The sequence below is a fragment of the Schistocerca serialis genome, chromosome 1, assembly GCF_023864345.2.
Source record: "Schistocerca serialis cubense isolate TAMUIC-IGC-003099 chromosome 1, iqSchSeri2.2, whole genome shotgun sequence".
Classification (NCBI taxonomy): Eukaryota; Metazoa; Arthropoda; class Insecta; order Orthoptera; family Acrididae; genus Schistocerca; species Schistocerca serialis.
The window spans coordinates 1,155,755,952-1,155,765,205 of record NC_064638.1 but is presented as its reverse complement, the minus strand read 5'-3'; the positions used below and the strand labels follow the sequence as shown (position 1 = coordinate 1,155,765,205).

Sequence of the window (9,254 nt, the reverse complement as noted above, 5' to 3'; positions counted from 1 at the left end):
AAGACTTCTCTCCATTGAGAATGACATGCTGCGTCCTGTTATCTAGGAACTCCTCAATCCAATCACACAGTTGGTCTGATAGTCCATATGCTCTTACTTTGTTCATTAAACGACTGTGGGGAACTGTATCGAACGCCTTGCGGAAGTCAAGAAACACGGCATCTACCTGTGAACCCGTATCTATGGCCCTCCGAGTCTCGTGGACGAATAGCGCGAGCTGGGTTTCACATGACCGTCTTTTTCGAAACCCATGCTGATTCCTACAGAGTAGATTTCTAGTCTCCAGAAAAGTCATTATACTCGAACACAATACGTGTTCCAAAATTCTACAACTGATCGACATTAGAGATATAGGTCTATAGTTCTGCACATCTGCTCGACGTCCCTTCTTGAAAACGGGGATGACCTGTGCCCTTTTCCAATCCTTTGGAACGCTACGCTCATCTAGGGACCTACGGTACACCGCTGCAAGAAGGGGGGCAAGTTCCTTCGCGTACTCTGTGTAAAATTGAACTGGTATCCCATCAGGTCCAGAGGCCTTTCCTCTTTTGAGCGATTTTAATTGTTTCTCTATCCCTCTGTCGTCTATTTCGATATCTACCATTTTGTCATCTGTGCGACAATCTAGAGAAGGAACTACAGTGCAATTTTCCTCTGTGAAACAACTTTGGAAAAAGACATTTAGTATTTCGGCCTTTAGTCTGTCATCCTCTGTTTCAGTACCATTTTGGTCACAGAGTGTCTGGACATTTTGTTTTGATCCACCTACCGCTTTGACATAAGACCAAAATTTCTTAGGATTTTCTGCCAAGTCAGTACATAGAACTTTACTTTCGAATTCATTGAACGCCTCTCGCATAGCCCTCCTCACACTACATTTCGCTTCGCGTAATTTTTGTTTGTCTGCAAGGCTTTGGCTATGTTTATGTTTGCTGTGAAGTTCCCTTTGCTTCCGCAGCAGTTTTCTAACTCGGTTGTTGAACCACGGTGGCTCTTTTCCATCTCTTACGATCTTGCTTGGCACATACTCATCTAACGCATTATGTACGACGGTTTTGAACTTTGTCCACTGATCCTCAACACTATCTGTACTTGAGACAAAACTTTTGTGTTGAGCCAACAGGTACTCTGAAATCTGCTTTTTGTCACTTTTTCTAAACAGAAAAATCTTCTTACCCTTTTTAATATTCCTATTTACGGCTGAAATCATCGATGCCGTAACCGCTTTATGATCGCTGATTCCCTGTTCTGCGTTAACTTTTTCAAATAGTTCGGGTCTGTTTGTCACCAGAAGGTCTAATATGTCATCGCCACGAGTCGGTCCTCTGTTTAACTGCTCAAGGTAGTTTTCAGATAAAGCACTTAAAAAAATTTCACTGGATTCTTTGTCCCTGCCACCCGTTATGAACGTTTGAGTCTCCCAGTCTATATCCGGCAAATTAAAATCTCCACCCAGAACTATAGCATGGTGGGGAAATCTACTCGAAATATTTTCCAAATTATCCACAACAGCTGCTGAGCCAGGGGGCCTATAGAGACATCCAATTACCATGTCTGAGCCTGCTTTAACCGTGACCTTCACCCAAATCATTTCACATTTCGGATCTCCGTCAATTTCCTTCGATACTATTGCACTTCTTATCGCTATAAACACGCCTCCCCCTTCACTGTCCAGCCTGTCTCTGCGGTATACATTCCAATCTGAGTTTAGGATTTCATTACTATTTACATTTGGTTTCAGCCAACTTTCTGTCCCTAGTACTATATGGGCGTTGTGACCGTTTATTAATGAGAGCAGTTCTGGGACCTTTCTGTAGACGCTCCTGCAGTTTACTATTAGCACATTAATATTGTTATTCCCTGTTGCATTTTGCCTACTCCTACCTTGTTGCGTCTCAGGAGGCGTCTTGTCGGGCCTAGGGAGGGGACTCTCTAACCTAAAAAACCCCCATGTGCACTCCACACGTACTCCGCTACCCTTGTAGCCGCTTCCGGCGTGTAGTGCACGCCTGACCTATTCAGAGGGACCCTACATTTCTCCACCCGATAGCGGAGGTCGAGAAATTTGCACCCCAGATCTCCGCAGAATCGTCTGAGCCTCTGGTTTAAGCCTTCCACTCGGCTCCAAACCAGAGGACCGCGATCGGTTCTGGGAACGATACTACAAATAGTTAGCTCTGATTTCACCCCGCGAGCGAGGCTTTCCGCCTTCACCAATTCCGCCAATCGCCTGTACGAACTGTACAGGTCTGCCCGGTCATGGGTAACCTGTGCTTCTTCTTTCGTGTTTCCGCCTCACATCATCTGCTGTCGAGCTTCAGTCTGTTCAGTTCTTGCAGCGTCTCCGTGACATACTCCCACAGATCAGATCAACTTGTGGCTGTTCGTGCTGCTATTCTTCAGTATCCCCAGTACTTATTTTGTACGGGTTCCAAACACCTTAGCAACACTATAGGTTTGGTGACACGAGTGTTTTATAAGCAAGCTCCTTTCTAGACTGGTTGCATTTCCCCCATCACTCTACCAACGAACTGAAGTCTGCCGCCTGCTTTATGTACGATGTGATCGTTTCGCTTCATACCCCTGCAAAGTGTTACACCCAGATATTTGTGTGAGTTCATTTACATTTACATGGATCAAATCACATTTAAGTGCCTGGCAGAGGGTTCATCGAGCCACCTTAACAATTCTCTATTATTCCAATCTCGTATAGCGCGCGAAAAGAACGAACACCTATATCTTTCCGTACGAGCTCTGATTTCCCTTATTTTATCGTGGTGATCGTTCCTCCCTATGTAGGTCTGTGTCAACAAAATATTTTCGCATTCGGAGGAGAAATTTAGTCATTGGAATTTCGTGAGAAGATTCCGTCGCAACTAAAAACGCCTTTCTTTTAAGAATGTCCATCTCAAATCCTGTATCATTTCTGTGACTCTCTCTCCCATATTTCGCGATAATACAAAACGTGCTGCCTGTCTTTGAACTTTTTCGATGTACTCCGTCAGACCTGTCTAGTAAGGATCCCACACCACGCAGCAGTATTCTAAAGGAGGACGGACAAGCTTAATGTAGTAGATCTGTTCAATTTTCCAAGTGTCCTGACATTAAAACGCAGTCTTTGGTTAGCCTTCCGTACAACATTTTCTATGTGTTCCTTCCAATTTATGTTGTTCGTAATTGTAATACCTAGGTGTTTAGTTGAATTTACGGCTTAGATTAGACTGATTTATCGTGTAACCGAAGTTTAACGAATTCCTTTTAGCACTCATGTGGATGACCTCATTCTTTTCGTCAACTGCCAATTTTTGCACCATTCAGATATCTTTTCTAAACCTTTTTCCAATTTGTTTTGATCTTCTCGTGACGTTATTAGTCGATAAACGACAGCGTCATCTGCAAACAACCGAAGATGGCTGCTCGGATTGTCTCCCAAATCGTTTTTATAGATAAGGAACAGCAAGGGGGCCTATAACACTACCTTGGGGAACGCCTGAAATCACTTCTGTTTTAATCGATGACTTTCCGTCACTTACTACGAACTGTGTGCTCTCTGACAGGAAATCACAAATCCAATCACATAACTGAGACGATATTCCATAAGAACGCAATTTCACTTCGAGCCATTTGTGTGGTACAGTGCCAAAAGCCTTGCGGAAAACCAGAAATACGGGATCGATCTGAAATCCCTTGTGAATAGCACTCAACACTTCATGCGAATAAAGAGCTAGTTGTGTTTCACAAGAACGATGTTTTGTAAACCCATGTTGACTGTGTGTCAACAGACCATTTTCTTCGAGGTAATTCATAATGTTGGAACACAATATGTGTTCTAAAATCCTGCTGCATATCGACTTTAACGATGTGGGCCTGTAATTTAGTGGATTACACCTGCTACCTTTCTTGAATATTGGTGTAACCTGTGCAACTTTCCAGTCTTCGGTTACGGATCTTTTGCAGAGCGAACGGTTGTATATGATTGTTAAGTATGTAGCTAGTGCATCAGCATACTCCGAAAGGAGCCTAATTGGTATACAGTCTGGACCAGAAGACTTGCTTTTATTAAGTGATTTAAGTTGCTTCACTACTCCGAGGATATTTACTTCTACGTTACTCATGTTGGCAGCTGTTCTCGATTCGAATTCTGGAATATTTACTTCGTCTTCTTTTGTGAAGCCATTTCCGAAGGCTGTGTTTGGTAACTCTGCTTTGGCAGCACTGTCTTCGATAGTATTTCCATTGCTGTCGCGCAGAGAAGGCATTGTTTGTTTCCTGTCGGTAACATACTCGCATTTAAGTCCGCACTAAATTTCGAGCTTCTCTAAAAGATCGCCAATCTTGGGGATTTGGCGTCTGTTTAAATTTGGCATTTTTGTTTCGTTGTTCCTGCAACAGTGCTCTAACCCGTTTTGTGTGCCAAGGAGGATCAGCTCCGTCGTTTGTTAATTTATTTGGTATAAATCTCTCAACTGCTGCCGATACTGTTTCTCTGAATTTAAGCCACATCTGGTCTACGCTTATATTATTAATTTGAAATGAGTGGAGATTGTTTCTTAGGAAGGCTTCAAGTGAATTTTCTTCTGCTTCTTCGAATAGCTATATTTTTCGCTTATTTTTGGAGGATTAGGGGGTTACAGTATTCAGTCTCGCTACGACCACGCTATGTCCACTAATCCCTGAATCGGTTTTGATGCTCGTTATTAACTCAGGATTATTTGTTGCTAAGAGGTCAAGTGTATTTTCACTACCTTTACTAATCGACTGGGCTCATGAACTAACTGCTCGAAGTAATTTTCAGAGAATGCGTTTAGCACAATTTCGGATGATATTTTACGAGTACCTCCGGAATTAAACATGTATTTTCGCCGCTTATCAGGAGAAAGAAAACTGGCGTTCTACGGATCGGAGCGTGGAATGTCAGATCCCTTAATCGGGCAGGTAGGTTAGAAAATTTGAAAAGGGAAATGGATAGGTTGCATCGAGTATGGATTTAAGTGTCAGGAAGTCGTTTCTGAAAAGTATTTGTGTGGAGTGTAGCCATGTATGGAAGTGAAACATGGACGATAAATAGTTTGGACAAGAAGAGAATAGAAGCTTCCGAAATGTGGTGCTACAGAAGAATGCTGAAGATTATATGGGTAGATCACATAACTAATGAGGAGGTACTGAATAGAATTGGGGAGAAGAGGAGTTTGTGGCACAACTTGACTATAAGAAGGGACCGGTTGGTAGGACATGTTCTGAGGCATCAAGGGATCACCAATTGAGTACTGGAAGGCAGAGTGGAGGGTAAAAATCGTAGAGGAAGACCAAGAGATGAATACACTAAGCAGATTCAGAAGGATGTAGGCTGCAGTAGGTACTGGGAGATGAAGAAGCTTGCACAGGATGGAGTAGCATGGAGAGCTGCATCAAACCAGTCTCTGGACTGAAGACCACAAAAACAACAACAACAACAAAGAGGTAAATGTGCAGTTACAACTTGATGAGTGGAAGGAAGTAATGAAAAGGTACGCATAAAAAATAAATAAAGATAAGAGTGAAGTAATGGTATTTCGAAGAGAGAAAGGGATCAACGGAAATATTAACTTGAATGGAGAACCCCTCAAAGTGGTAGAAAGTTTCACTTATTTAGGGAGTGAAATATCCGGGGATGGAAGGATAACTAAAGAAATTAATTGGAGGTTACAGAAGGGAGGCAATTTCTACCAAACAATAAAACACCTGATTTCAGAAAAAGCAAAACTCCTTATGTATAAGAATTATTACTTCCCTATTGTCACCTATGGTGGAGAAACATGGACAATGACAGAAAGGGACTGGAGCAGACTGCAAGCGGGAGAAATGAAATTTCTCAGAGCAGTTAAGGGAAAAACAAGAATGGACAGAGTAAGGAATGTAGAGATTAGAAAGGACCTTAAACAAGAAACTATGAGAGAAGAAATTGAAGAAAAGAGATTAAGATGGTATGGGCATGTTAAGAGGATGCATGGGCAGAGACTCCCCAAAATTGTGGAAGAACTAAAGGTGGATGGGAAAAGTGCTAGATAGCGCCCAAGAACACGGTGGAAAATGGGAGTGAGAATATCTGTAGAAAGGAGAGGTGTGACCTGGCAGCAAGCGGAGGGAGAAAAGTGGTGGGAGGACCGAGCCAAATGGAGAGGACTCGTCAGCACCCAGACCCGGCAGTAGCTGGAGCGGGATGCCAATATAGATAGGTGCTCGAAGTAATTTTCAGAGAATGCGTTTAGCACAATTTCGGATGATATTTTACGAGTACCTCCGGAATTAAACATGTATTTTCGCCAGTTATCAGGAGAAAGAAAACTGGCGTTCTACGGATCGGAGCGTGGAATGTCAGATCCCTTAATCGGGCAGGTAGGTTAGAAAATTTGAAAAGGGAAATGGATAGGTTGCATCGAGTATGGATTTAAGTGTCAGGAAGTCGTTTCTGAAAGTATTTGTGTGGAGTGTAGCGATGTATGGAAGTGAAACATGGACGATAAATAGTTTGGACAAGAAGAGAATAGAAGCTTTCGAAATGTGGTGCTACAGAAGAATGCTGAAGATTAGATGGGTAGATCACATAACTAATGAGGAGGTATTGAATAGAATTGGGGAGAAGAGGAGTTTGTGGCACAACTTGAGTAGAAGATGGGATCGGTTAGTAGGACATGTTCTGAGGCATCAAAGGATCACCAATTTAGTATTGGAGGGCAGCGTGGAGGGTAAAAATCGTAGAGGGAGACCAAGAGATGAATACACTAAGCAGATTCAGAAGGATGTAGGTTGCAGTAGGTACTGGGAGATGAAGAAGCTTGCACAGGATAGAGCAGCATGGAGAGCTGCATCAAACCAGTCTCAGGACTGAAGACCACAACGACAACACCGAGGGTAAATAAAAGTCACCACTAACTATTATCGTATGAGTTGCGTACGTGTTTAAAATCAAACTCAAATTTTCTTTGAACAACAACTGTATCATCTGAATTGGGAGGTCGGTAAAATGATCCAGTTATTATTTTATTCCGGCTGCCAACAATGACCTCTGCCCATACTAACTCATAGGAAGTATCAACTTCAATTTCGCGACAAGTTAAACTATTTCTAACAGCAACAAACACGCCACCCCAACTGTGTTTAGCCTATCCTTTCGGAACACCGTTAGGTTCTTCGCAAAAATTTCGGCTGAGCTTTTATCCGGCTTTAGCTTATAACGATTTGAGCATCTGTGCTTCCTATGAGCGCTTGGAGCTCTGACCGATTCCAGCTGTAGCTCACTGATATTGTAATCATTAATACTGAAGACCCCCGAAGTTTTATATGCAGCTTACACACCGCAGTGGCAACCACGAAAGCGTAGTGAGCAAGTGTTACTTATTTCTGATACTTTGCGAGACGACAAGTTTAGCTCGGAACCAGAGCTGAGGTATGCGGAAGGTGGCCGTAATGGGTGGGGTATTGGGAGAGGTAGAGGGGGGGGGGGGCGAGAAATCGGCTGAGTGCCGAGCGAACGGTCCACAGGTGCTTCCCCTCTCACAGCTGCAGTCGGCTTCGCAGAGAGCCACGTGAACACGCGGACCCAACAGCTGTAGCAGGTACGTAATCATATGCACGGGTGATTGTGTGTTTTTAAAGATGCCATTCGATTTGCAATAAGCAGTACGCTTTCTCGATGACTGTATTGCCACATTCCGACTATTTATATATGTCGCTCTTCTCTTGTAGGATTTGTGAGTCTGTCTCGAAACAAAAAAAATTTAAAACTCAATTGAAATGATTTTTTGATAAACCCATCTGTGCCACATAACAATTGAATAGGCTGTCAGACGCAACGGTTCTATTCCTAGTAATTCGCCGACATTTCACGTTATCGGAACTACATTTGTGCAGTAATGGAATTTTGGGACATGGTTAATTTTGGTTATACTGACGGCATACTGAAACAATGTCAATTTGAAAATATTTTGAATAGGTGTATTTTTGATTATTTTTGGAGGATTTGGGAGGTACAATGTTTTTAACAGCATTCGCCATGGCATGGGAAGAAGAGTAATATGACATAATACTAGTCGATGTTTCGAAGAATCACTTGGCAATAATGACACTGCGGTTTGCTGCAAAATTGAAGACGGAAACTAAACAAAGCAGTTCGACATTCACTGCCACTGCAATATGTACCAATGCGGATTGATAAACCCCATACTGTGAACGGTTCGTTCTTGTAATTACTTTACGGCTTCTCAGTCAACGAGAGCCATTAGATTTTTATATTTCTTTAACGATTTGTGTCTTAAGTTTTGTCCCAACTCACACTGAACTTTGTTTTACGAGTTCTGAGTTTTGATCCGATGCTGGCAGCAGCCGAAAAGTCGTAATTAATGATAGTTTATATACAATCGTTTCGTTCGCAACAACAAAACCGCGAAATAAATTCAGTGTACGTTTCAACACATCGCACCATTGTTTTCAGCAAGAGACAGTACGTTCAGACAACAGAAGTTTGTTGTATTTCTATTTTCTTAACTTATTGTTGATTGAGATACTGAAAAAATATTGTTTCTGTGAAATGGAATGACGCATTTTTCTTAATACTATTTGAATCCAGTGTTATAACAAAATCAGCTGTGAATCGCTTTGTAAAAGTCACTAAAGAATGCAAAAACGTAAAGCCTAGGTGAGAAGGTTTAGTGCAAATTCAGCACTGTTATTTCGCATTTGCGTGGTAATTGACGTTAAATGCTCCTCTTTGTTTCAATCTCGAATTTTTACGAAATTGTATAGCAATTTTGGTGATATGATTAACTATACCCTGACAAGGGTTACATCAGTTTTCCTCACAAGACTTACTGAATACGTTTTTTTTAAAGTTACTTTATTGTCTCTGTGATAAAAATATTACGAATATTCAGCAGTTTCATGAAGGGAAATAAATATCTTTATTCCCTGTTTTATCTTTATATATCCAGCTTCTACATTCAACTGAATGTACAGTTTTTCAGTTTAAATGATATCTATTTAGAAGCAACAAAGCTACTCTTCACTCACGAGGTACTAGAATCGATGTAAATCTGTAACGTACCTAATGTGATCGAGAGATGATGGACAGTTTTCATCTGTCCATGTATCAACTATGTATGCACCAGAATTTTGGTTGAGCCTGCCAGTAACGTGTATTCCTACTGGTTACATGCTCTCAAATGATATACGAAGCCTTGTGGCATCCAACAGCATTTAAACTGGAAAACAATACATAT

The 9,254-nt window shown here is 41.7% G+C and overlaps 1 protein-coding gene across 1 annotated transcript in view; it reads left to right on the top strand.

Moving 5' to 3' along the window:
- The first annotated feature begins 7,487 nt into the window (after positions 1–7,487).
- Positions 7,488–9,254, top strand: part of LOC126417939 (inorganic pyrophosphatase) — a 124,932-nt gene continuing 123,165 nt past the window's right edge. Inside the window, exon 1 of the mRNA XM_050085157.1 lies at positions 7,488–7,595. The gene's annotated coding sequence lies outside the window, so the exon portion shown is untranslated. The remainder of the gene's footprint in view (positions 7,596–9,254) is intronic.